Here is a 26,946-nt window from a genome sequence, read left to right on the forward strand (position 1 = left end):
GCTTCTTGGACTAACCTTTCTGTTAAAGCACCAGCTTTGTGGAAATACATTTACATCATGATCAGCATCAAAGCTCAAGCTAGAGTAACTAGAGTAAATTATGCACAAAGTTCAAGCAGAAACTTGACTAACACAAGAAAAATATTGTCAGGCTAAATTTTATGACATCAATTTCCTAATAACCAAAATAAAGTGGTACAAAGCTAAAGCTGCCATAACAAAAACCTACAAAAATTGAAAACAAGATTTACTACCAGTCAATACAAAATTCATGGAATGAAGCAATAACAGAACAATAAACATAAGTCTATAGATCATGATGCAAACTGCTGTACATTTCTATAATCCCTGGTTCTGCAGTAACATTCTGTATAAAAAAAATTGCAATTAATTTCAGTTGTTTCTGAGTCCCTTGCATTTACTGATTTAAGCACAACAACATTAGCAGAACAGCAACAACAGGGCAGCAGTAACATTTCTATTTATTATATGCAGTAACACAGCAACCTACATCCGTAACAGAACAGTAGTAACACACACGCACAGCAACACAGAACAGCAAGAACACAACTAAGGGTCATGCTTGAAGGTCAGAATAATACCATACAACATACATGCCATGCTTGAAGGTCTTGTACGGGGATCACTATCATATTCTTTTTATCATTCCACTTAAACTTTGTGTAAGTTTTGATATCATTGATGACCGAATGATGTTTCTTCCAAACCTTGATCCGATTCTTCACTTGATCCATGGTGACTAAGATGCCCAATTGTTTCCTCACGTTATCCACTACAGCTTGATATGCTTGCGATTTGAATTCTCCATCACCCTTATTTCCCTCATTAATCTAGGCAAACAATGTTTTAGTGAGTACACCATCCATTTGTGTATTCCAACTTGTATAGTTTCTTCTTTGTGATTGTGAAGGTGCCATAGGCTCTTTCCCGGGTCTCCTCATAATGTATGATGTTCAAAGGTCCTGTAGACAAGAAAATAAAAATAAAAAATCAAATCAACACTTGTACTAATGCTAAAACCAAAATGAATAGAACAAGACAAGAAGAAATGCAAACTAGTTTTAAGACAAACCATACATAGTACACAAATATCTCATTACATAATAAATAGTTTTATGACAAACCATAAATAATACACAAATGTCTCATTACAACTAAAACCTATGTAGCTTGACCCCTTCGTGCCATATATTCTTGAAACATCTTCTTAGCAAGGTCATCTCTAAAATTGTTCCACTATTTGTTGTTCGAGCGGATAAAATGTAGTCTTCTTCTTCCTCTTCCTCTTCCTCATCTATTGCTTCCATATTTATCAAGTCATGGTCCACCTCTTGCATAAGACTCGTTTCCTCCATGTTTTCTTCCCTTAGAAAATTATGTAGGATAAAGCAAGCATTGATAATTCTTACTTGAATATTTTTTGGAAAAAAGCTAGAATTTCTTAAAATGCTCCAACGCTTCTTTAACAACCCAAATGCCCTTTCAATGGTATTTCGAGTAGATGAGTGTCGCAAGTTAAAAAGCTCCTTTTCATTTGTAGGAGTGTTTCCTCTCCACAAATTTAAATGGTATCTAGTACCTTTGTAAGGAGCTAAGAAACCTTCGGCATTAGAATATCCTAAATCCACAAGAAGATACTTATCTGCAATCAAAGAATGTTAACATTTTAATTATACATTCAAACTCACATAACCCAATCTTTATACAAAATAATAAAAAAATATATATGTTCTTACTTTTAAGCACTTTAAGACCATTAGGCCTACGAAGAGCATCCCGAAGGACACGAAGATCCGATGTGGATCCTTCCCAACCAGGTAGCACATACGTGAATCGAAGGTTAGGATCACAAGTGGCTAGTACATTAGTGCTAAGGTTCCCTTTCCTATCTCGATAGCGAGGTCGATCCTCAATTGGCACAGTCATATCAATATGTGTCCCATTAAGAGCTCCTATAACACCTTCGAACCAGTTCTGATTTGGGTATTTTTACCCGGCCAGGTGGCCCAATCAGAAAACGCCACGTGTCCTCAGTAAAGGTGCCATTTGGACCTATGAGATGATGAAACGTGGAGGGCAGACATTCTTACATTTATGATAAGACAGATATACACGCAATACGGGACAATACGTCACTTACTACAGAGTTGTCATTTTCAAAGAACAGACAGCACTTTACCTGAGCTTGGAATCCGAGCAGATAACTTTACTTCCGCACGTTTTATTACCGAACGCTTACTAACTTAATCTTCGGAGGCGGACCATCGACCATCCGGCGGTCCGTTTGCTTTGCAGGTACATGCATCCTTTGTTGAATCCAGTCTCAGTGTTGTAACTCTCCCAAGGGACAAAAACCCTTGAAACATTTGGCGCCGTCTGTGGGGAGAGTACCTCTGAAATGGCTTCACAAGTACCTGTACCGGATCCAGAGGCCAATCGGCCTCCAGAAGACATAGTGGTCCAAACGGACCATGACTCAGGTGACGACGCTGACGTCGAAACCTATGTGGATCCAAATGGATCCCTCATCTCTAGACGCATCCGCAGTAAGGAAAAAAGCGGGAGCGTCACCCTGACCAGGCAGGGCCAAGCAAAACTGCTGGTCAGCCAAAGAAGCCCTCGGGGCGGCCGGGTGATCCTTCCCAGGCGGCATGATCGACTCCCGTCACTCGAGATGAACTAATGAGACTCCTGAGCAGTCTCAGGGGTGAAATCAAACAACTCGCCTCAAAGAAGTCGCCTACTCCTAGAAAGGAGCAGTCGGCCAAAAAGCCAGTCCAAGCTGGCAAACAAAAGTCAGTCAGGGACCGTCAGCCGACTCCTCATCCTGCCCCTACGGAGAAGGCCCGGCCCCAATTTGACCTTACCCGGCTCCGTTTCCCAGAAACGAGCACAAGAAAAGCCATCCGGCACATACAGCCGGATGGTAGCAAGAAAACATTCTCTGATACTCGGCAATACATTGAGCGGAAGAGGACCCAGCTATCAGAGTCGGCTTCAACGTCGACTTATCATGATAGCTTTCGAAATACCTCTGTGAGGTGTTCCCAGTCTGTACATGAGACTCCAGCAAGCAGCCCACGGGTTCAGTCTGGTCCTCATATGATCCAGTCGGCCCAGTACATGGCACAACCATTGTACCAGGCACCGGTTTTACCTTACATACAGCCTGCCCTCTTTGGAGCCTATGACGGGACCTCCAACCCAGAAGACCACCTGCTAGCATACACTCACCTCATGTATCTACAGGGGTTGGATGATGCCGCATGGTGTAGTTGCTTTCCAGCCACCCTGAAGGGCATAGCCCAGTAGTGGTTTGGCAATCTGCCGACTGGTTGCATAAATAGCTTCAAGACACCTGCGTTTTTGTTTGCTTCAAACTTCTTTATGAACATCCCTGCAAAAAAGACAAGTCTTGACTTAGGCAATGTACAACAGGGAGATAGAGAAGGCTTGCGTTCCTATGTCAGGCGGTTCAATCTGGTCCGAATCCAGATTCATGGGCTGTCTGATGAGGTCGCTTTCACAGACTTCTTTAAGGGTCTGAAGGATTGGTCTACTTTTAAGTACGAACTCGTCCGCAAACAAATCTTTACTCTGCAAGGAGCCTTGCGAGAGGCGGAAGCCTATATACAGGCGACCGAACTCTGCTCCTCCAATAAGCAGTCGGACCATAAGAAGTCCGACCGACAGAAAGAGAGTCGTCCTGCTTAGCCGGCTCCTAAGCCAGAAGAGAGCAAAAAGAAAAAACAAGTCTGGGCCTTGATAACTCTGATCAACCAGCCCCAAAGAAGAAAAAAGAGTGGAAACCGTACGTCCCAAGGTACGAATTCCACAAGGACTGCTGCTCCATCCTCTTGGAAATTAAGGATCGGCTGACTCTTGAGAAGCCGACTCCTATGAAAGGTTCCGCTGAAAATCGGAACAAGAACAAGCATTGCCATTTCCATGAGGATGTTGGCCATGACACGAACGACTGCTTCAGTCTCAAGCGGGAGCTCGACCGTCTGGCCGACAAAGGACAGCTGAAGTCCTATGTGAAGTCCAAAGTGACTTCAAAGGCAAATCAAGGGCAGTCCAAGAAAAAGACTCCCCAGCCTGCTGTGAGTGCCGAATTGATGAAGAACCGGTATACACCATAGCAGGCGGCTTTGCCGGTGGTGGCCCGACCATTCGGGGCAACAAGGACCATCTAAGGAAGATGGTCAACTCTGTTGAGGAAGGGGATGCGGCAGGCACATCCGCCTTCCCTAAAGTTGTCATCACCGAGCAGGACAGAGGCAAAGTCCGTCGGCCGCATGATGACCCTGTTGTCATTGAATGCAAGGTCGCCAACCAGCTGGTTGGTCGAATTCTGATTGACACAGGAAGCTCCTCTGACCTCATCAGCCTCAAATGCTTATCCAATCTCAAGTACAAACCGGATAGCATGATGGAGGTCTCCCACACCCTTGTTGGATTTGGGGGAGGACTTGTGCACCTAGTCGGACGCATTGACTTACCTGTCCGCCTGGGAAGCAGGGGAGACGGTCGGCACATGACCATCCGTTTCCTAGTGGTTGAAGAGCTCACAGCTTACAACCTCATCTTTGGCCGTCCCACTCTTAATGAGTGTAAGGCCGTCATCATCCCTGCACTCATGCTACTTAAGTATGAGAAGGATGATGGAACAGTCGGTTCCCTTAATGGGGACCAAAAGACGGCTCGAGAGTGTTACCTCTCGGACGTCAAACCCGCGGCCGTAGCATCCGGTCGGGGCAAGCAAACAATCGACCTCGACGATGTCGAGGAAGAACAGTCGGCCCCACCAGTCGGAAAGAAAAGAAAGACTGATCAGCTGGTGGTGGTCAAAAAAGAAAAACAATAGCAATCACTGACCGGGAAACGGTCGGATGATCTCCGTCCCCAGCCTGCTGGTGAACACATCGATATCCCTCTGGACGACAGCCGTCCAGAGCGGACGGTTAAGGTGGGGACGGTTGCATTTGCAAAGCTGGGTGAAAGCCTTCATCAGCTGCTGAAGGAATTCAAAGACATCTTTGCCTTTGAAGTGGAGGAAATGCCAAGCATCAGCCCGGATCTTGCTGTCCACAAACTCGCCGTGGATCCTAAAAAGAAGCCCATCCGGCAAAAGAAAATAAACCACGGCGAAGAAAGGAGTCTGGCGGCAGCCGCCGAAGTAAAAAAGCTGCTGGATGCCAAGTTCATTCGGCCGTGCAATTTCCCTGAGTGGGTAGCTAACGTTGTGTTGGTAAAAAAGCCGAATGGAACTTGGCGGATGTGTGTTGGCTACACAGAACTCAACAAGGCATGTCCAAAGGATAGTTATCCATTGCCTAAGATCGACAGTCTTGTCGACTCAACAGCCGGATATGCCTTGATGAGTTTTATGGACGCCTATTCAAGTTTCCATCAGACCCCCCTGTGGAAAAAAGATCAAGAAAAGACGGCATTCGTCACTGATCAGGGGTTGTTCTGTTATACGGTGATGCCGTTTGGTTTGAAGAATGCGCCTGCTACTTTCCAACGAATGATTAATACGGTCTTCATTAATCAAATCGGAAGGAATGTAGAGGCGTACATTGATGACATGATAGTCAAATCCAAACAACAGGCGGATCATCTTGCTGATCTCCGAGAAACATTCGCCACACTCAGGCGGCACAAGGTCATGCTAAACCCAAAAAAGTGTGTCTTTGGTGTTGAGTCTGGGAAGTTTCTCGGATTTTTGATTGACCAAAGGGGAATAGAGGCCAACCCTGAGAAAATACAGGCGGTAATCGACATGCAGTCGCCCCGTACTGTGAAGGAAGTGCAAAAACTAACAGGTTGTCTGGCGGCCTTGGGGAGATTCCTCAGTCGGGCGACAAGTGTCTCTACTTCTTCCAGGCAATAAAAAAGAAGACCAACTTTGAATGGGGGGATGATGCAGAGGCGGCCTTTCAAAAGCTGAAAACTCATTTGCACTCTTTGCCAAGGCTTGTCAGCCCTTTGCCCAAAGAGAAGCTCTTCATGTACTTAGCCGTCTCTGATCATGCCCTCAATGCCGATCTCTTAGCTGAAAGAGACGGCATCCAGCTCCCGGTGTATTTCATTAGCCATGTTCTGAGAAACGCGGAGCTTCGGTACCCCATGGTTGAGAAATTCGGCCTTGCCCTTTACATGGCCATCAAGAAGCTAAAACCCTACTTCTTGGCGCATGCTGTAGAAGTCTATACTGACCAACCGATCAAACGGCCACTCACAACCTTGGAGTCTTCTGGACGAATGCTTAAATGGGCTATTGAAATGCAAGGATTAGAAATCACTTACGAACCAAGAAAGGCAATAAAGGGGCAAGCATTCGCCGACTTTATTGTCGAAATGACAAGACCGGTTGTACCGGACAATACAGACCAGGTTTGGAAAGTGTATGTGGATGGGAGCTAAGTACGAATACGCACTACGGTTCAAGTTCCAGGTCTCTAACAATGAGGCCGAGTATGAGGCCCTGCTGGCCGGCATTCGGTACTGCAAGGCGGCAGGGGCAAAGAAGATAGCCGCCTGCTCTGATTCTCAATTAGTCGTACTCCAGGTTAATGGGACGTACGAGGCCACTCATCCGGCCATGATAAAATATTTGCAGGCGGTCAAAAGTGAAGTTGGTACACTTGAGGAGTTTCAGTTAACTCAGGTGCCCAGGTCTTCAAATAATCAGGCAGATGCTCTGTCAAAACTAGCATCATCCGCCTCTTGTGAAACGCCTCAGTTGGTCTTATGGGAGGTCATGGAAAAGAGAAGAATATCTATTGAAGACCCCATTGGAATTCTTGATCGAAGCTCTACCTGGATGGACAACATCCGGGCTTATCTTGCAGACGGCACGCTCCCTGATTCACCTCAGGAAGCAGCTGCTCTAAAAAAGAAAGCGGCAAACTTCGAGCTGAGATAAGGAGAACTCTTCAAAGCTGGTTTCTTGAAACCCCTATTGAAGTGTGTTACCCCAGAAAAGGGTAGAGAGGTCCTCGAAGATTTGCATGCGGGTTTCTGCGCCTCCCATATAGGCGGCAGGTCTTTAGCTGCCAAGGCCAGGCGGCTCTATTTCTGGCCAACTCTGGAGTCGGACGCTGTGGAAATGGTCAAAAAATGTGACAAGTGTCAAAAGTTTGGCAAGCTCATCCATCGTCCGGCCACAGACCTGACAGCCATCCACGACCCAATTCCCTTTGCCAAATGGGGCATGGACATACTTGGGCCTTACACCGCGGCCCCAGGTGGCAAGCGCTACATATTGGTAGCTGTGGATTACTTTACCAAGTGGGTAGAGGCGGAGGCGGTCAAAAACATCAAGACAATAGACGTTATTTCCTTCATCTAGAGGAATATTATCACTTGCTTCGGGGTGCCCATGTCTATGGTTTTTGACAATGGTCCTCAATTTGAGACGCCTCAACTCAAGACTTGGCTGGGAGAACAAGGGGTCTCAAGCCTCTTTGCATCAGTCGGCCGGCCCCAAGCAAACGACCAGGTTGAAGCCTTCAACTAGCTAATCTCAGACGGGATTAAAAAGAAAATTGAACGGGCTGGTGGTCTTTGGGCGGATGAATTACCACACGTCCTCTGGTCTATCAGAACGACTGCTAAAGGGGCGATTGGAGAAACCTCGTTCCTCATGGTGTATGGTGCAGAAGCTGTCCTGCCCTTTGAACACTATGAGCCGACTCTTCGAGTCATGTTATATGACGAAGAAGCTAACTGGGAGGCCATGTGGCTGGCATTGGACTCACTTCCAGAGCGCAGGGGCAATGCCGCCTTGCGCCATGAGATTTACCGTCTGAGAATGACACGGGCTTACAACAAGAGAGTACACAAGCGTCCTCTCAAAGTGGGGGACTTTGTGCTACGGAAAATGGAGGCAGTCGGTAGGGCGAATGAGCGGGGAAAGTTAACCCCAAATTGGGAAGGCCCTTACCGAATATATGAGGAAGTAAGAGACGACACCTACCGCCCGGAAGAACCAGACGGCAGGAAGCTGCTAGGACTTGGAATGTAGACAACTTGAAAAAGTACTACTTCTAAGTACGAATGTAAATACCTCAAATTTTGTCATTTAAAAATTTGTTTAATGAGAATATGCCTTCATTTCCAGCTTGTCTTTTCTTATTATTAGTGGCGCCTCTACAAAATACAGACGGCCAATGCATTTGGATAGCGTCTGTCCCACGTCCCAATCCCTCTGAAGAAGCCGACTGCTTTAAAGCAGTTGTTTCTACGAAATTCTTTAAATTTACGCCAACACTTAACGAATATTTGCTTAAATCTTTAAAAGGCCTAAGGCCAGATAAAATCATTTTGAGGCCAATGGCCGGATATTAGGAAAAACACATAGAGACCGAATAGTCACAGTCTGCTCCAACATGAGTATAACCGTCTGCTCCAACATGAGTCAGATAACCGACGACGTCCATTCGGGCGAATTCGTCGAGGAGAAGCATCTCCCATTTGGGTGGCACATTGCTCTACAAATACACCAAGCGGCCCTACCGAATGCTAAGGCAGCATTCGCAGTCGTTTGGTTTAATCGAAAGTGAAATCTTAAAGGCCAGAATTTTCTAACTGTTCTAGCACAGTCGGAAAAGGGTCACTGTTTCATAAGTAGAGGCTATTTAGGCATTAGGCCAGATGCGCCTGTTTTTGCTCTAGTGCAAGACAGGCGGAAAATTTTTACTGATTTACAAGACAACTAATGAGGCCCTTGGCAGATACGCCTGTTTTTGCCCAAACGCAGGACAGGCGGACTATTACTTACCAAGAAAACGAGCTAAAATACTTAGCAGATTAAAAAAGAGACTTGTGGGTCGAATGCGCCTGTTCTTTGCTCTTGGGGCAAGACATGCGGATTATTCTAAAGTAAAATTAAGACTAAGTTAAAACTTAGCATCTTATCTCGTCGAGGCCTTAGGCCGATTGCGCCTGCTTTTAGTTCTTGGAACAAAACAGGCGAAGGATTTCTTTTTAGCAAATTTGCTAAGTCAAAAATCTTGTATTTCGTTTGAGCCAATGGCCGAATGAAAATAATTATTCATTCGCTCCGGATGGCCGATCAGTCGCGTGGTTTGGGGCAATCACTATAGTGATTGATTGACTTAGAAACCATGTATACTCTTCTAAGTATCAATAATTTCTAAGTCAAGCAATCCACTCAACCGAAACCACTCGACATCCGTCCAGGGGCAAGAACATTCGCATGCTATACAGGTTATAATACTTGGCCAAAAAACATGCAACGAAAAAATTTAAAGAACAACAATATGAATAATTTCAGCCAAACGGCCGAATGAATTTAGATTAAAAGACCCAATCATCACCAGACGATTGGGTAAGATTGTTTGCTGGCCACGCCAGAGAAATTGTCAAATTACCCGACCCCTCGGTCGGTAAAGGTACATGGATACTCGGCACGCAGGCCGGAAGATAAAATGTAGGCCATTCGGCCGCAGAAATAACTAAAAAGCTTTAAGGGGTAGAGGGATTGTCAGCATTGGCAGCCGCATCATCAGTTGCCGGCTGCTCTTCATTTTCATCATCCTCCTCTTCCCCGTCTTCATCCCCGGAGGAGCCTGAAGAGGAGTCGGCCTGTTCACCATCAGCGTCATCCTTGTTCGCCTCCTCTTTAGCCTGGTGAAGGAGTTCAGCATTGTAATCCTCGTTTGCCTGATCAAACTTAGATTTCCAGATGCCAAAATCAGCACCCGGCTGTACCGCCTCCCATGCCGTCCGTGTTTAGGGTAATTTTACCCTGCCACGTGGCCCAATCAGAAGGTGACACGTGTCATCCCCAGATTGGTCTAAAATGGACCAATCCCTGCTCGACACGTGTCATTCCCGAAATCAAGGGAAAAGGCGGCCTTCAGGCCCAAATCCCGAGAATGCCGCCAAACGGCTCAGCCCACCAATGATTAGGGTTCAGTAACCTAATCAGGGGCACAATTCCCAAAGACCCTATAAATAGGGAGATGTCCCTCATTTTGAGGGCACGTTTTGATCAATTATTACACATTTTACTCTTTGATAGAGACATCCTGAACTTGGAATCCGAGCAGATCCCTACCTAAATTTCCGCACCTTTTTTCTCCCTTCAAGTTTCTAACTTGTGCGTCGGAGGCGGAGCACCACCCAACTGGTGTCTCCGTTTGTTTTGCAGGTACAGCTCACCCCGGATCAGTCTTCGTGTTGTAACTCTCCCGAGGGACAAAAACACCCAAAACATTTGGCGCCGTCTGTGGGGAGAGTACCTCGAAGATGGTTCAAGAGTCTGTACCACCCCATAACCGTCTGGGTGAAGACCCAGAAGTTTTTACAGACCATGAGGATGAAGATCCTCAGGTCGAAGCTTTTACAGCCGAAGACGGCTCTCTCAGAACTAAACGCATCCGGCCCAGAGACACTCTGGAGCAGGGTGCCTCCCAGGCGGGTCCGAGCAGACTCCCTGGGCAGCCGGAAGGGGCAACCCAAACGGCAGCTGGATCAGCCCCTGTAACCCGAGACGAACTCATGAGGTTCATGACGAGTTTCAAGGGTGAAATTACAGAGCTGATCACCAAAAGCAGGGCTGGCCAAAGTAAAGGTCAGTCGGCGAAGAAGACTCCTCCAGAGAAGGGGAAGTCAATCAGAAACCGGCAGCCCACTCCCCATCCAAAGGAGAAGGCAGCCGGGACCATTGATTGGTCAAAATTTCTCCTTCCTGGGGGGGAACACCAATAACACTCGCCGGCCTCAGCAGCCGGTGAGAAGTAAAAAATCAACTGTTGATGCCCGGGAGATTATTAACCGGAAGAGAAACCAATCGCTTTCTGAGTCGGCTTCAACATCGAACTTTCCAGACAGCTTCAACAACATCTCTGCAGGGAGTGCACCCTCCTTGCATGAGAGCCAGACAGGCGGTAATACCGTCCATTCTGGCCCTCATATGATTGGAGCCGTCCCGTACGTCCCTACTCACGCTTACGGACAGTATCCTCCTCACTTCATGCAGCCGGCCTTCTATGGGGGTCAGGCGGCATATCCAAATGTCCAGCCATTTGACTGGCAGCTTCGCCTGCTGCGCCTGGGTGAACAACCTTCTGCGTTCACTCGGGAGATAACCGAGGCGGCTCAGCCGGCCAAGGTTAAGAATGTGTTGGTTGGTACCTATGATGGTACCACCAATCCGGAAGACCACCTCATGGCTTACACCAACCTCATGTATCTGCAGGGGTTGGATGATGCCACTTGGTGTCGATGCTTTCCGGCTACATTGAAGGGCATTGCCCAACAATGGTTTGGCAACCTGCCAGCCGGGTCCATAGACAGCTTCAGGAAGCTTGCCTTCCTGTTTGCTTCCAACTTCTCAATGAACATCCCTGCTAAGAAAACAAGGCTTGATTTGAGCACTGTTAAGCAGGGAGAGAGAGAAGGGCTGCGCTCATATGTCAGGCGGTTCAACCTGATCAGAATTCAGATTCAAGGACTGTCTGATGAGGTAGCTTTTACAGACTTTTTTAAAGGTCTGAGAGACGGGTCGACACGAAGACTGATCCGGGGTGAGCTGTACCTGCAAAACAAACAGAGACACCAGTTGGGTGGTGCTCCGCCTCCGACGCACAAGTTAGAAACTTTAAGGGAGAAAAAAGGTGCGAAAATTTAGGTAGGGATCTGCTCGGATTCCAAGCTCAGGATGTCTCTATCAAAGAGTAAAATGTGTAATAATTGATCAAAACGTGCCCTCAAAATGAGGGACATCTCCCTATTTATAGGGTCTTTGGGAATTGTGCCCCTGATTAGGTTACTGAACCCTAATCATTGGTGGGCTGAGTCGTTTGGCGGCATTCTCGGGATTTGGGCCTGAAGGCCGCCTTTTCCCTTGATTTCGGGAATGACACGTGTCGAGCAGGGATTGGTCCATTTTAGACCAATCTGGGGATGACACGTGTCACCTTCTGATTGGGCCACGTGGCAGGGTAAAATTACCCTAAACATTTGCCCCTCACAAATGTGACGTGGCACGCCACGTGGCATCTGTGACACATGTCACGATCCGGCTGGCGGTAATTTTACCGTTACAGAGTAACTGTTCACCTTCCGGGTAAATTACGGAAATGCCCCCAAATTTACCCTCTATATATAGCCGTTTTACCCTCATAATTTTGTTCGTTTACAAAAATTTCCTAGAGAGAAAAACTCTGAGAGAGCAGAAGTCACTTGTTTGAGGCAGACGCGAGCAAGAAAGTTTGTTCTTCAGCAATACAGCCGGTCCCGTCTACGTTCAGATACCAAATCAAAAGGTACCGTCTCTATCTCTCTCAGCTCTTTTCTTTTTGCACCGCTTGTACATATTTCTTGCAATAAATGGATGCATCACCAACACACACGGCACAGCCTAGGTTAGAGTCCAGCCGGTCACCATGGTCGGCTGAGTCTAGGACTAGGAGTGCCGGCTCGGGGTGTTGGGACCACCCTTTGCCATGGATTCCGACCAGTTATGTGTCTGTGCAGGACACCATGGCTCGGATAATGCAGACGGCCACGGACCCGAATTACAAGAGCGAAGGCTCAGGCGGCCAAACGCCTGAGGGAGAAACGTCTGGTCAGGGAAACCAGACGGCTCTGGAGAGATCCCCTCCGCGCGCCCCTTCAACCCCTGCAGACTCGTTTTTGGAAGAGTGTGACCAAGGCGGCGACGAGGCCGCCTCTGCCCCCATGGACCAAAGTGAGGGGGAGACGGAGAGCGACAGCTCCGCCTCTACCTCCGAGAGCAGCGATGACTTGCCCCCTCTTCCGGATAATGAGGAAGAAAGGAAAAAGTGGAGTGAGAAGGACGATCCCTTCAGCATCCACGTCTCCTCCAAGGACCGAATCCAGATGGGGGAGAACTTAGAGAACTTTAAGAAAATGCACCCGCTTGGAGACGGGTATAAGATCCGGGTGCCGCCTGAGCTGGGCACCGTCGCTTGGGGGGATGATCAAGAGAACGCCAACAGCTATTTTGGCTGTTATGAGGCGGCGTTCAAAGCCGGCCTTCGCTTCCCCCTTCACCAGGCGGTGAAGGCAATTTTGAGAGGCTACGGCCTTGGGGTCTGGCAACTTACCCCCAACTCCTGGACCAACATTCTGGGGTATGTTGCCGCCTGCGAGTTCCAAGGGCTTAACCCCGGCTGGGAGGCCTTTGCAAGCATGCATTACCTCAGCAGAAGCCCAGGCTGGAGGGCGTGGTATACTCTAACCACACAGCCGCAATACATGATGACCTTGGACAAGGTCTCCAAGTTCGATGGCTGGAAGCACAGGTTCTACCTGATGTCAGCCCTGACCAGACGGGAAAATTATGAATTCCGTCTGTACAATAAGAAGCCCGACTTGTTGGGCAGGATGTGCGCTCTTCCCCGGATCCCAGAGGAAGACTTTGACAAAATAATCAAGGCAGACTTTTTCGGCCTCACAGACGCAACTCTGTCAACCGGGGAAACAATAAAAGTCCCTAAGAATTGGATTCCCAAGAGCGCCTGGTTCAGGGATGAATGTTTCCTAGCCGCCTGCGGGCTAGGGCACATGTTTAATAAACGTATGCGCCTGGGTTCACACCGTCTGTAGTATTTTTCTATCGGAATTGATTTATGATTCTGATCAATTTCTCTTTTTGCAGAAGAAGCGCTAAACATGTTGCAGTCGGAGAAAACTCCCAAGCGGTCTTCTGCGACCATCCGCAAAGATCTTGCGGAGAAAGCTGCGGCCGAGCTCAGGGCCAAGGTATTGAGCGCCTGACCCTTTCTTAAGTTTATTTTATAAACTGCCTTGCCCGGATACTAACCTTTACTTGTTTATTTTCACAGGGGGGAGAAGTTGGGAAATCGTTTGAGAAGAATCTCAAACGGGCTAGAGAGGAGGCCCCAGCCGTTCTCAATAAAATAAAAAAGTCTGCCTCTGCGTCAACTCCTGGTGCCTCAGCCGGGGCTAAGACGATGCCGATATCGGGGCGACTCGAGAAGGTAGGCGGCAGCGTGTGCCTTGATCTTGTCAACCCCTTATCAGCAGCTGCGGGGTTCACCACGCCTGCAAGCGGTTCCCGCTTGGCCGGCTCTGAAGGTAAGAACCCTTTAGAATCCCCGCTTGAGCTGGGGTGGCCTTTACGGGTGAAATCCCACTCCCAACAGACGTCATCCTCAGACGGTCGGCAACAGATAGGTGCTGCCTTAGTTTCGCACTCATCACGTATTGATTGTGGTGCAGATCAATCTCCCCGCTGGCCAGACGTCCAGAAGCACGCCAAGGCCATGTTGGATGCCGTCCGGAAGAGGGATAAGGACAATATCCCTGGGATAGAGACGTTCAATCTTGAACGCATTCTATCCCTTCTGGCTGAGGTAAGAAACTTGTCAATTCAATGTTATTTTTTCCAAGTAATTATCCCGCCTGTAATTCTTATACCGCATGCTTTTTGCAGGCCATGCTGCGGGTGGACGGGCTCAAACTTCCTTATTCCCGCAAACGGGAAGAGGTAAAAAGGGCCAAGAAGTCCGCCATAGACGCTGATAATATTGCTTTACACTCAACTATCGTAAATGAACTTGAAACTAAAGCAATAATTATGACACAGACGTCTAAAATCCTGCAGCTGGAGCTAGATCTGAAGGCGGCCGACCAGCGGGTAACGGATGCTGAGACGGCCAAGAAGGGAGCGGAGGAGGCTCAGAAGAAAGCAGACGAGAGCGCCAAACAGGCTGAAGAGGCGCTCAAGAAGACCCAGGCGGACCTTGGCAAACTAAAATCCAAGGTTGAGAGGCTGGAGAAGGATGCTGCTCAAGCTCAGAAAAACTTTGCAGCAACCCTGGAGGCGGAGCAAAACCGCCTTGTTGCTGAGAGTGATGCTGACAACGACGCCCGTATGAAAATTGCTTGGGCTGCCTTGTACCCAGACGCTGATTATAGCATCTGGGCAATGGCACACAGCTATGCCGAGTACGTGGTATACTTGAGAGAGCAAGGTGAGACAGAGCCTGCCTCCTTTGAAGCCTGGCTCAGCAACAATGAGCCAACCGCGCCTGAGCTTCCTGGTCCCGACGAAGCGCATCAAATTCCCTCAGATGATGAGGAGAAGGGGGAGAACCAAGAGGCTCCGTCTGCAGGCCAGAAGTGACCCCTCAGCGGCAGTATGCCAGTCTTTGCTTTTTTAATTTTTATTCAGCGGCTGTATGCCAAAACTTGCTTTTTCCGGCCTGCGTGCCGAGTATTTGTGTTTTTACCGGCTATGGAGTCGGGTTAATTAACAATTTCTTTCTCCCGGACAGGGTCCGGTTAACATTTGATCCATTACAACCGTTTGGTTGGATGGACTTTTATGAATTGCACCGACTAAGTCGGTTTTGATCATTTAGCATTTGAATTTTTGTTTTTTGCAAATTTTAATTTTTGCCTAACTTATCAAAAGCATGCGGCGATTTCTTGCCTAAATAATCAGTAGTCCGGCTGTCCTTGCCCCTGGACGGCTGTGTGATTGGTTTCAATTGGAGCTGGTTGATTGACTTGAAAACGTCTGATGCTGCAAAGAGCATGATATGTTTGCAAGTCAATCAATCATAGTAGTGATTGCCCCAAACCAAGTGCACAGCCGTACACCAACAGGCGTTTCAGTCACTACACAGACGGCTTATGCCCGTCTTGGTAGAGATTTCATAGCCATTGAACTCTTGCCCCAATTGGGGTGAGGTGCAATTTTAAAATAAATAACCTAAGTGAGAACTTCAGCCGGTTACCGACTGATGCCTATGGGCATCCGGTATTTAGGAACTTATTCGTTCTTCGTAGGTTATTTTAGTCAGACGGTTATGAGTTGACCAATTTGGTCGTTCAATTTTTGTCGTCTGCATGGATACGTAGAACCGACAGATAATCTGTTCTCTGCAACGATTGCACCCGGAGGGGTGTCGCCGGACGCCTTTGTCCATGTTGGGACAGGCGATTTTATAAAAATAGCAACCATCCGGCCATTTTAGCCTCTGGTCCTGTTTGAGACCGGTTGTGTAGCCACTAAACGTTTTTGTGCTTAGTTTCTTAATCAGTGTTGAATTTACACTAAGTATCGAACTTAGTTTTTTAAGCATACGAGTCTATCTGGGTAATATCCAGACGGACAGACAAATATTTGATCATACTAAGTATCAAACTTAGTTAGATAAATGGAGAATCCGTCTGAGTATTACCCAGGCGGATAGTCAAGCAGTTGAATAAACAAAGTATCAAACTTAAATAAGCAAGAGATCCGAGTATTACCCAGGCGGACTAACAAATGAAACCTTCACTAAGTATCGAACTTAGTTAGGTAAATGAGGAATCCGCCTGGATATTACCCGGATGGATAATCAAATGATAATTTTGCAAACAAAGTCTGAATCTTCATTAACTGACTCACTGTTTACAAAAAATTTACATTCTCAGAAGTAGTACTTTTTTAGATTGTTTACATTCCAAGTTCTAGGCTGGCGCCTGCCGTCTGGAGTTTCCAGGCGGTAGGTGTCATCCCTTACTTCTTCATAGATCCGGTAGGGGCCTTCCCAATTTGGGGTTAGCTTTCCCAGCTCATTGGCCCTACCGGTTGCCTCCATTTTTCGTAACACTAAGTCGTCAACTTTCAAGGGACGCTTGTGTACTTTTTTGTTGTAGGCTCTCGTCATTCTCAGACGGTAAATCTCATGACGCAAGGCGGCATTGCCCCTGCGTTCTGGGAGTGAATCCAATGCCAGGCGCATTGCTTCCCAGTTTGTCTCTTCATCATACAGCATGACTCTGAGAGTCAGCTCGTAATGTTCGATGGGCAAGACGGCTTCAGCACCGTAAACCATGAGAAATGGGGTTTCACCGGTTGCTCCTTTCGCTGTTGTCCGGATGGCCCACAGGACATGGATTAATTCTTCTGCCCATAAGCCACCGGCTCTTTCTATTTTCTTTTTAATGCCGTCTGAGATGAGTTTGTTGAAAGCTTCAACTTGGCCGTTTGCTTGGGGCCGGCCAACAGATGCGAAATAGCTTGAGATCCCCTGATCTCCCAACCAAGTTTTTAGCTGAGGCGTCTCAAACTGAGGACCATTATCAAAAACCATAGACATGGGTACCCCGTACCGGGTGATAATGTTCTTCTAGATGAAGGAAATTACGTCTGAGGTCTTGATGTTTTTAACCGCCTCAGCCTCAACCCACTTGGTGAAGTAATCCACAACCACTAAGATATAGCGCTTTCCGCCTGGAGCAGGCGTGTAAGGACCTAGAATGTCCATGCCCCATTTTGCAAACGGGATTGGGTTGTGGATGGCCGTCAGATCAGTAGCCGGACGGTGAATGAGTTTGCCAAATTTTTGGCACTTGTCACATTTCTTCACCAACTCCTTGGCGTCCGCCTCAAGAGTGGGCCAAAAGTAATGTCGTCTGGCTCTGACGGCTAGGGACCTGCCGCCTATGTGAGAGGCGCAGAATCCCGAGTGCAAGTCTTCGAGAACTTATTTCCCCTTTTCTGTGGTGACACACTTCAACAAAGGCTTCAGAAACCCCGCCTTGAAGAGTTCTCCATTTTTCAACTCGAATCTTGCAGCTCGCTTTTTCAGGACGGCTGCTTCCTGTGGCGAATCAGGAAGTGTGTCGTCTGAGAGATAGGCCTGGATGCCATCCATCCAGGTAGAGCTTCGGTCCAGAATTCCAACGGGATCCTCATAGATGCTTCTCTTTTCAAGAACTTCCCAAAAGACTGACCGAGGCGTATCATGGCAGGCGAAAGATGCCAGCTTTGACAATGCATCCGCCTGGTTGTTTTCCGACCTAGGCACCTGATTCAGCCGGAATTCCTCAAGTGCCTTGGTCTCTTCTTTGACTTCCTGAAGATATTTAATCATAGCCGGATGGGTAGCCTCATAACTTCCCTCATACTGGCTAACAACCAATTGAGAATCAGAGTAGGCGTCAATTTTCATGGCCCCTGCCGCCTTACACATGCGTATGCCGGCTAGCAGGGCTTCATATTCCGCCTCATTGTTAGAGGCCTGAAACTTGAAGCGTAGTGCATATTCAAATCTGTCTCCTTCAGAAGACTCATAAATTACGCCTGCACCACAGCCGTTCTTTGAAGAGCTCCCGTCTACGTACACTTTCCAAACCTGATCAAGATTATCCGGAGCCACCGGACGAGTCATTTCCACAATGAAGTCGGCAAACGCCTGACCTTTCACTGCCTTTCTTGGTTCGTAAGTGATTTCAAGGCTCTGCATTTCAATAGCCCATTTCAACATTCTCCCGGATGAGTCCAAGGTAGACATTGGCCGCTTGAGTGGCTGGTCCGTGTAAATCACCACCGGATGTGCCAAAAAGTAAGGCTTCAATTTTTTGAATGCCATATACAAAGCGAGGCCAAATTTTTCAACCATGGGGTACCGGAGTTCAGCATTTTTAAGAACATGGCTAATGAAGTAAACCGGGAGCTGCACGCCGTCTCGCTCAGCAAGGAGAACGGCACTGAGGGCATGGTCTGAGACGGCTAAATACATGTACAACGTCTCCCTAGGCAAAGGACTGACCAACCTAGGCAGAGAATGTAAATGCTCTTTCAGCCTCTGGAACGCCGCCTCAGCATCATCTCCCCATTCAAATCTGGTCTTCTTCCTGATTGCTTGGAAGAAGTAGAGGCATTTGTCACCTGACCGGCTGAGGAACCTCCCCAGGGCGGCCAGACAACCGGTGAGTCTCTGAACTTCCTTAACAGAGCAGGGTGACTTTATGTCAATCACCGCCTGTATATTTTCGGGGTTAGCCTCTATCCCCCTTTGATCAATCAGGAATCCGAGAAACTTCCCAGACTCAACACCAAAGACGCATTTCTTAGGATTTAACATAACCTTATGCCGCCTGAGGGTGGTGAATGTTTCTCGGAGATCAGCAAGGTGATCCGTCTGTAGCTTGGATTTGACTATCATGTCATCAATGTACGCCTCCACATTCCTCCCAATCTGATTAATGAAGACCGTATTAATCATCCGTTGGAAAGTGGCAGGCGCATTTTTCAAGCCAAACGGCATCACAGTATAACAGAATAGCCCCTGATTAGTGACGAAGGCCGTCTTCTCTTGATCTTTCTTCCACAGGGGTATCTGATGGAAGCCGGAGTAGGCATCCATAAAGCTCATCAAGGCGTGACCGGCTGTAGAATCGACCAGACTGTCGATCTTTGGAAGCGGATAACTGTCCTTTGGACACGCCTTGTTGAGGTCTGTGTAATCAACACACATGCGCCAGGTCCCATTCGGTTTCTTCACAAGGACCACATTGGCTACCCAGTCGGGGAAATTACTAGGCCGAATGAACCTGGCGTCTAGCAGCTTTTTGACTTCGGCAGCTGCCGCATGACTTCTTTCCTCGCCGTGGTTTCTTTTCTTTTGCCGGATGGGCTTCTTTTTGGGGTCCACGGCGAGTTTGTGGACAGCAACATCCGGGCTGACGCCTGGCATCTCTTTCACTTCAAAGGCAAAGATGTCTTTGAATTCTTTCAGCAGAAGGTGCAAGCTTGCACCCAAGGTAGCATGAGCAACCGTCCCAACCTTAACAGTGCGTTCTGGACGGCTGTCGTCCAGAACGAGATCAATGCTTTCGCCAGCCGGTTGGGGACGAAGCTCATCTGACCGTTCACCGGTCAGTGATTGCTATTTTTTCTCTTTTTTCACCTCCACCAGCAGAGGAGCCTTTCTTTTCTTTCCGGCTGCTAATGGGGCAGGAGCTGGGTTGGCATCCTTGACGTTGTCAAGGTCTATTGGTTCCTGACCGCCTGGGGCCACGGTATCTCGGACGGCTGAGAGATAGCACTCTCGGGCCGTTTTCTGATCCCCATTCAAGGAACCAACAGAGCCGTCATCCCTCTCATACTTGATGAGCATGAGGGACGGGATGATTACTGCCTTGGCTACGTTGAGGGTTGGCCTGCCAAGAATGATATTATAGGCGGTCAACTCCTCAACGACCAAGAATCTGACGACAATATGTCGTCCCTGGCCCTTCTCTCCCAACCGGATGGGTAAGTCAATCCTTCCGGCTGGGTAGACCATCCCACCCCCAAAACCAACCAAGGGGTGGGTGACCGGATGCATGCTGCTAACATTGTATTTCAGCTTTTGCAGGCACCGGAGGCTGATGATGTCTGATGAGCTGCCGGTGTCTATAAGGATCCGTCCAACTAACTGGTTGGCAACCTTACATTCAATGACCACCGGGTCATCATGAAGACGGCGAACGCTGCCCCTATCCTTTTCAGTGATCAAGACATCGGGGAAGGAAGAGCTGGCAGACGCCTGCTCATCATCATCTTTGTCCATCTTTCGAATATGGCTCTTGGTGCCCCGGATGGTAGGGCCACCACATGAGAACCCGCCTGCTATAGTGTAGACCGGCTCCTTATCGGTATCCGAGCTACTAGAAGGCTGGGGGGTAGTCTTGGAGGACTGACCCTTGTTTTTCTTTTTTACCCCGACTGGGGACTTAGAAATGTAGGACTTCAACAGCCCTTTGTCAGCCAGACGGTCCAACGCACGCTGAAAACTGAAGCAGTCGTTGGTGTCATGGCCGACCTCCTTATGGAACTGACAAAATTTATTTTTGTTCCGTGACTGGACAGAACTCTTCATAGGATTCGGCTTCTCAATGGACAGCCGGTCTTTTACCTCCATGAGGATGGAGTTGCAATCTTTGTTAAACTCGTACTTGGGGACGTACGGTTTAAACTCTTTCTTTTTCTTCTGGGACGGCTGGTCAGAATCAGTAACCGCCCAGACTTCTTTTCTTTTCTTGCTCTCTTCTTTGTTTTTAGCCGGCTGAGCTGACTGGCTGTCTTTCTGTTTGTCAGACTTCTTGGAGTCCGACTGGCTACCAGGCGAGCAGAGGTCGGTAGCTTAAATGTAGCTTTCCGCCTCCCTCAGGGCCGCCTGTAGGGTGAAAGCCCCTTTTCTTACTAGGTCGAACTTAAAGGTCGACCCGTCTCTCAGACCTTTAAAAAAGTCTGTAAAAGCTACCTCATCAGACAGTCCCTGAATCTGAATTCTGATCAGGTTGAACCGCCTGACATATGAGCGCAGCCCTTCTCTCTCTCCCTGCTTAACAGTGCTCAAATCAAGGCTTGTTTTCTTAGCAGGGATGTTCATTGAGAAGTTGGAAGCAAACAGGAAGGCAAGCTTCCTGAAGCTGTCTATGGACCCGGCTGGCAGGTTGCCAAACCATTGTTGGGCAATGCCCTTCAATGTAGCCGGAAAGCATCGACACCAAGTGGCATCATCCAACCCCTGCAGATACATGAGGTTGGTGTAAGCCATGAGGTGGTCTTCCGGATTGGTGGTACCATCATAGGTACCAACCAACACATTCTTAACCTTGGCCGGCTGAGCCGCCTCGGTTATCTCCCGAGTGAACGCAGAAGGTTGTTCACCCAGGCGCAGCAGGCGAAGCTGCCAGTCCAATGGCTGGACATTTGGATATGCCGCCTGACCCCCAAAGAAGGCCGGCTGCATGAAGTGAGGAGGATACTGTCCGTAAGCGTGAGTAGGCACGTACGGGACGGCTCCAATCATATGAGGGCCAGAATGGACGGTATTACCGCCTGTCTGGCTCTCATGCAAGGAGGGTGCACTCCCTGCAGAGATGTTGTTGAAGCTGTCTGGAAAGTTCGATGTTGAAGCCGACTCAGAAAGCGATTGGTTTCTCTTCCGGTTAATAATCTCCCGGGCATCAACAGTTGATTTTTTACTTCTCACCGGCTGCTGAGGCCGGCGAGTGTTATTGGTGTTCCCCCCAGGAAGGAGAATTTTTTACCAATCAATGGTCCCGGCTGCCTTCTCCTTTGGATGGGGAGTGGGCTGCCGGTTTCTGATTGACTTCCCCTTCTCTGGAGGAGTCTTCTTCGCCGACTGACCTTTACTTTGGCCAGCCCTGCTTTTGGTGATCAGCTCTGTAATTTCACCCTTGAAACTCGTCATGAACCTCATGAGTTCGTCTCGGGTGACAGGGGCTGATCCAGCTGCCGTTTGGGTTACCCCTTCCGGCTGCCCAGGGAGTCTGCTCGGACCCGCCTGGGAGGCACCCCGCTCCAGAGTGTCTCTGGGCCGGATGCGTTTAGTTCTAAGAGAGCCGTCTTCGGCTGTAAAAGCTTCGACCTGAGGATCTTCATCCTCATGGTCTGTAAAAACTTCTGGGTCTTCACCCAGACGGTTATGGGGTGGTACAGACTCTTGAACCATCTTCGAGGTACTCTCCCCACAGACGGCGCCAAATGTTTTGGGTGTTTTTGTCCCTCGGGAGAGTTACAACACGAAGACTGATCCGGGGTGAGCTGTACCTGCAAAACAAACGGAGACACCAGTTGGGTGGTGCTCCGCCTCCGACGCACAAGTTAGAAACTTGAAGGGAGAAAAAAGGTGCGGAAATTTAGGTAGGGATCTGCTCGGATTCCAAGCTCAGGATGTCTCTATCAAAGAGTAAAATGTGTAATAATTGATCAAAACGTGCCCTCAAAATGAGGGACATCTCCCTATTTATAGGGTCTTTGGGAATTGTGCCCCTGATTAGGTTACTGAACCCTAATCATTGGTGGGCTGAGCCGTTTGGCGGCATTCTCGGGATTTGGGCCTGAAGGCCGCCTTTTCCCTTGATTTCGGGAATGACACGTGTCGAGCAGGGATTGGTCCATTTTAGACCAATCTGGGGATGACACGTGTCACCTTCTGATTGGGCCACGTGGCAGGGTAAAATTACCCTAAACATTTTGTTTTTGATTTTTTGAACAACTTTATTTTAATTTGGGTTATATAAATTATTTATCTAATTATGTTTAAGTTTATATAAACAAATAAAAACAATTTTATTAATTTAGCAATTAACAACAATGCATATAATTAAAAAAAAAATACGAGTGCGATAATCTGCAAACACAAAAAATTGAATTATAACTTATTTTATTATATGCCGGTAGCCGATACGATAAATCAATAATACAAAAAAATTAATGATAATTAAAAATCTTACGTGCCTTGCGGGCCTCGTGCCATGCCGTGCCGTGCCCGGCCGTGCCGGCGGGCAGTGCCAGCGTGCCGGCCCACGTGCCAGCCGTCGTGCCTCGTGCCGTGCCCATGCCGGATACCAGAATTTTGTTCACGGCACGGCCCACGGCCCACAGGTGGGCCGCCGTGCCGTGCCGGAGACCGTGTCGTGCTGGGCCGTGCCGAAATCGTGTCGGGCCCGTGCCGGCACGGCCCGTGCCCATCTTTATCTGTAATGATATTATTTTGTCTGTGAAACTTGGAATTCACTCTCTTCTGGATGACAGTAATTTGCTAGACTCAAATGCTAGTAGGGCAACTCTTGTAACAAACTCAGTTTTAATCTAATTAGCGTTCCTTTCTACCAACAACAACAACAAAACCTTAGTTCCAAAATGATTTGGGATAAGATAACATGAATCGTCTTAAGGAATCGTACGATATAAAGAACGGACATAACAAAACCATCATTTAAAAGAGTTTGAAAAAAGGTGAGTGAAGAATAGCTGAAGCTTCAGACTCAAATGAAACATCTTGCCAAGCTATTGCCCTGTGAAACTGACCAAGCATTTTGATCATCAGAATTATCATCTAGAAACAGATAGAAATATCTCTTAATGCCCTCCAAATACTCGGCATCAAGCAGCATCTTCCACAATGGCACCTCATTACATAGTATAAGCTCATATAAGACCTGTAAAACTGATGGAAGTAAAAAATTCATGCATAATTTCTACTACATGAAGCCAAAGGTCTAGGGTTTGTGTGACTTTGCTTGCCAAGAGCTTATATTGTTAATTGCCTTAATTCTGTCTGCAACTCTGCAGTTGACAGCTTCACAAACCAGCTGAGCATAACAGGTCTAATCCTTCCATTATATTATGATTTCCATCTCCTTTAAATACGCAGATTAGCATGGATAAGCATTTGCAGAAGCAATGCACAACTAACATCCTTACAAAATTTTCAGACGAATAGAGAGGTATTGATGAATTCTAGAGGATATCCCATCTTTTTAACATCCAAATAAGCATGTACAAGCATTTTCCTAAACAATGAAAGACAATTTAGATTTGCAATCCCTGAAAGTCTTCGTTACAGGAATTCCAATAGCGCTGGAAGGGGTTTGTGAAGAATTCTACACATCTAATTTCATTCTCATCCATAAACTAAGCCTCATTTTGGCAAATCACTTTTTTCTTAAAGGACTTGATTCTTATGTGTGTGGCCTCTTACTGGTGTTAAAACTATTGCTTCAGTAAAGCAGACACAGATTCTTTCTTATTTCTCAATCCCATTGGTGTAATGTATGACAAGCCCCAATATCCACTATCAACATGATGTTGAGCTGTAGCTAAGCATACACATCATGCTTCCTCACCTTTCAACATTTAAATTATTCATATTACTAAAAAAACATGTCAATGTTCTGTCTTCTTTGCAAATGATTTGTGAGCAGCGGCGCATTCTGCATCAAATTCTTCCTTCTTCACCAAACAATTACCCCAAACTGATTCTCCCTGCATTTCAGTAGCACGTTCCCAAAAGCAAAATTCACGCTCCCTTGACAGCCATATCACTCCAGCTGCGACTTGCCGGCCATGTTTTTCACCTCCCTCAACAAAAGAAGCAGCTTATTCTCTTTTCATCAGTCCCTCAGTCCTGTAGTCATGCTCTCTAATATTATTTACTACGTATACATTCTGTGTATGCCACGATTGGTGGGCATCTGAAGCTCCACAAAGACCATTTCCTCACTCAAAGTTAGTCTCATCTCTCAACTTCAACAGCTTATACATCTCTTACATCTTTCCCTGATCATGAGTTTTCCCCTAAGTGAAGGCAGTAAAAAAATGCCATCCTCATCTGTCCTTATAAATTAAATAGTGCTGCAGCACAGCCTTGTCAAATTATAGAAGAACAAAATTACAATACTACACAGCATCTATCATTGTCACTTGTCAGCAGGACCTTCCCCACAAGAAAATAGGACTAACTGTTGGTAAAGAAGGCCAAGAGGAAAAAAAAAAAAAAAAAAAGGTTTGATGTCACCCGCTTAATCAATAAGACCTTTCGGCCATGGCATCCTTATAGTATTAGAAAGCACCCTGTGGCAGATAACATGTACATGTCTAGAATTCTATTGAGCTTTCCTTCGCAAATAGTATAACAGTATTTGGTATCAATAAACTTACTATAAAAGGCCATACATCATTTGTTGTTGCAATGCACCCGTTTCCTGATACTCATCTAGATTTTCTCAATCAACTGCTATAAATACTCAAAGAATTGATTTAATAACAGTTGAACCTTATCAATTTCCAAAAAACTAGTACTAGCTAGATAAAGATAATGTTTTTCCTTCAAGAAAAGAAGTAATAGAAACATAAGAAGAAAAAAAACAAAGGATGTGAGAAACAGGCGAGTGAAAAATGTGTCTTGGACCTGCTGCCACCGGTAGCAATCATGTAATGATTAATCTGATATACAACAGCAATGTAGGCAGACTAGACCCGGCAATCTTGACCCAGCCTGATTGACCCGACCCGAATAACCCGACCTGTAACCCGAAATCATTAACCCAAAAATGACCCGAACCCGAACTAACCCGAACCGACCCGAAATAGAGTTGACCCGAACATAACGACATGACCCAATGACCCGAAGTGACCCGACCCGAAATTGACCCAAAACCCGAAATTGACCCAACCCGAAATGACCCGAAACCTGAAGTGACCCGACCTGATTTTAACCCAAATTGATCGACCCGAATTGACCCGACCTGAATTGACCCGAATCCTAAGTGAATAGGGTGAAATACTGAATTACTTATGTAGTCATGAATTTATTTTATTTTTTTTTTTTTTACGATTTTACTTTATTTTTCCAACTATTTTTTAAAGTGAATTTATTTTGGTGACTCGACACAAGCTTGACCCGAATCGCCCTGACCCGAATTGACTCGATCCGAAAATAACTCAACCCGACATTGACCCGAAAATTGATCATAAAAATTGACCAGACCCGACCCAAATTGATACGACCCGAACTTGACCCGACCCGAAATTAACCCGAAGGGCTGACCTGATTTTGACCCAAAACCCGAATCGACCCGACTCGACCCGAACCCGACCTGACCCGACCCCGACCTGAATGACCTGTTTGCCAGATCTAAGGCATACTAACAAGGGCTATCTGTTTTGCCAAGACCTAAGAAACTAATAGCGCAAAACTATTCCTATACAAAAAAAAAAAAAAAAAAAAAAAAAAAAAAAAAAAAAATGTATCTATTATGCCTTGAAAATTGTATGTGTGTTTTGAACAAACATGGGAAAAAGAAACCCTGATTCTAGTTGCAATTAAATCTTTTACGATTGGTGTTTTTCGTCTCTAGTTTCAGGTTCGTCTTCAATTCCTCCTATCCGAGAGCTAATATGATGGTATTTTCGATTGAAAACATAATTTTAAAATGAAAAAAAAAAAAGGGACTATTCTCATAACATGATACCTTGTACAATTTATACCTCCCTAACCAGTAACCAATTGCCAGGAGACTTTGTAATACACTCACATTTCACTTTTATCGAGGGAGAAACAGAAAAAACCTCGAATTACAAATCATATCATATAACTAATATATAAAGCTAAATTTTAGTCAGGCCACGAGACAGCGACACTTGGCGCTTTAACTTTTCGCCAAGTGTCGTGCCACATAGGCGACATATAAGATTTAGTATGACACCTCTAACGCTAGATAAGAGAATTTAAGATAGATTTTTTTTAAGATAAAAAAGTTATTTAGAGTTTTATTTCTGACAAAAAAGTTATTTATAGTTTTATTTATGATAGGACTTCTAAT

General features: G+C 46.7%; 1 pseudogene; it reads right to left on the reverse strand.

Moving 5' to 3' along the window:
• Window positions 1-607: 607 nt before the first annotated feature.
• LOC145642921 (uncharacterized) lies at window positions 608-23,962 on the reverse strand (annotated as a pseudogene).
• Window positions 23,963-26,946: the final 2,984 nt, after the last annotated feature.

The sequence above is a fragment of the Chenopodium album genome, chromosome 8 (genome assembly GCF_948465745.1).
Source record: "Chenopodium album chromosome 8, dcCheAlbu1.1, whole genome shotgun sequence".
Taxonomy (NCBI): Eukaryota; Viridiplantae; Streptophyta; class Magnoliopsida; order Caryophyllales; family Amaranthaceae; genus Chenopodium; species Chenopodium album.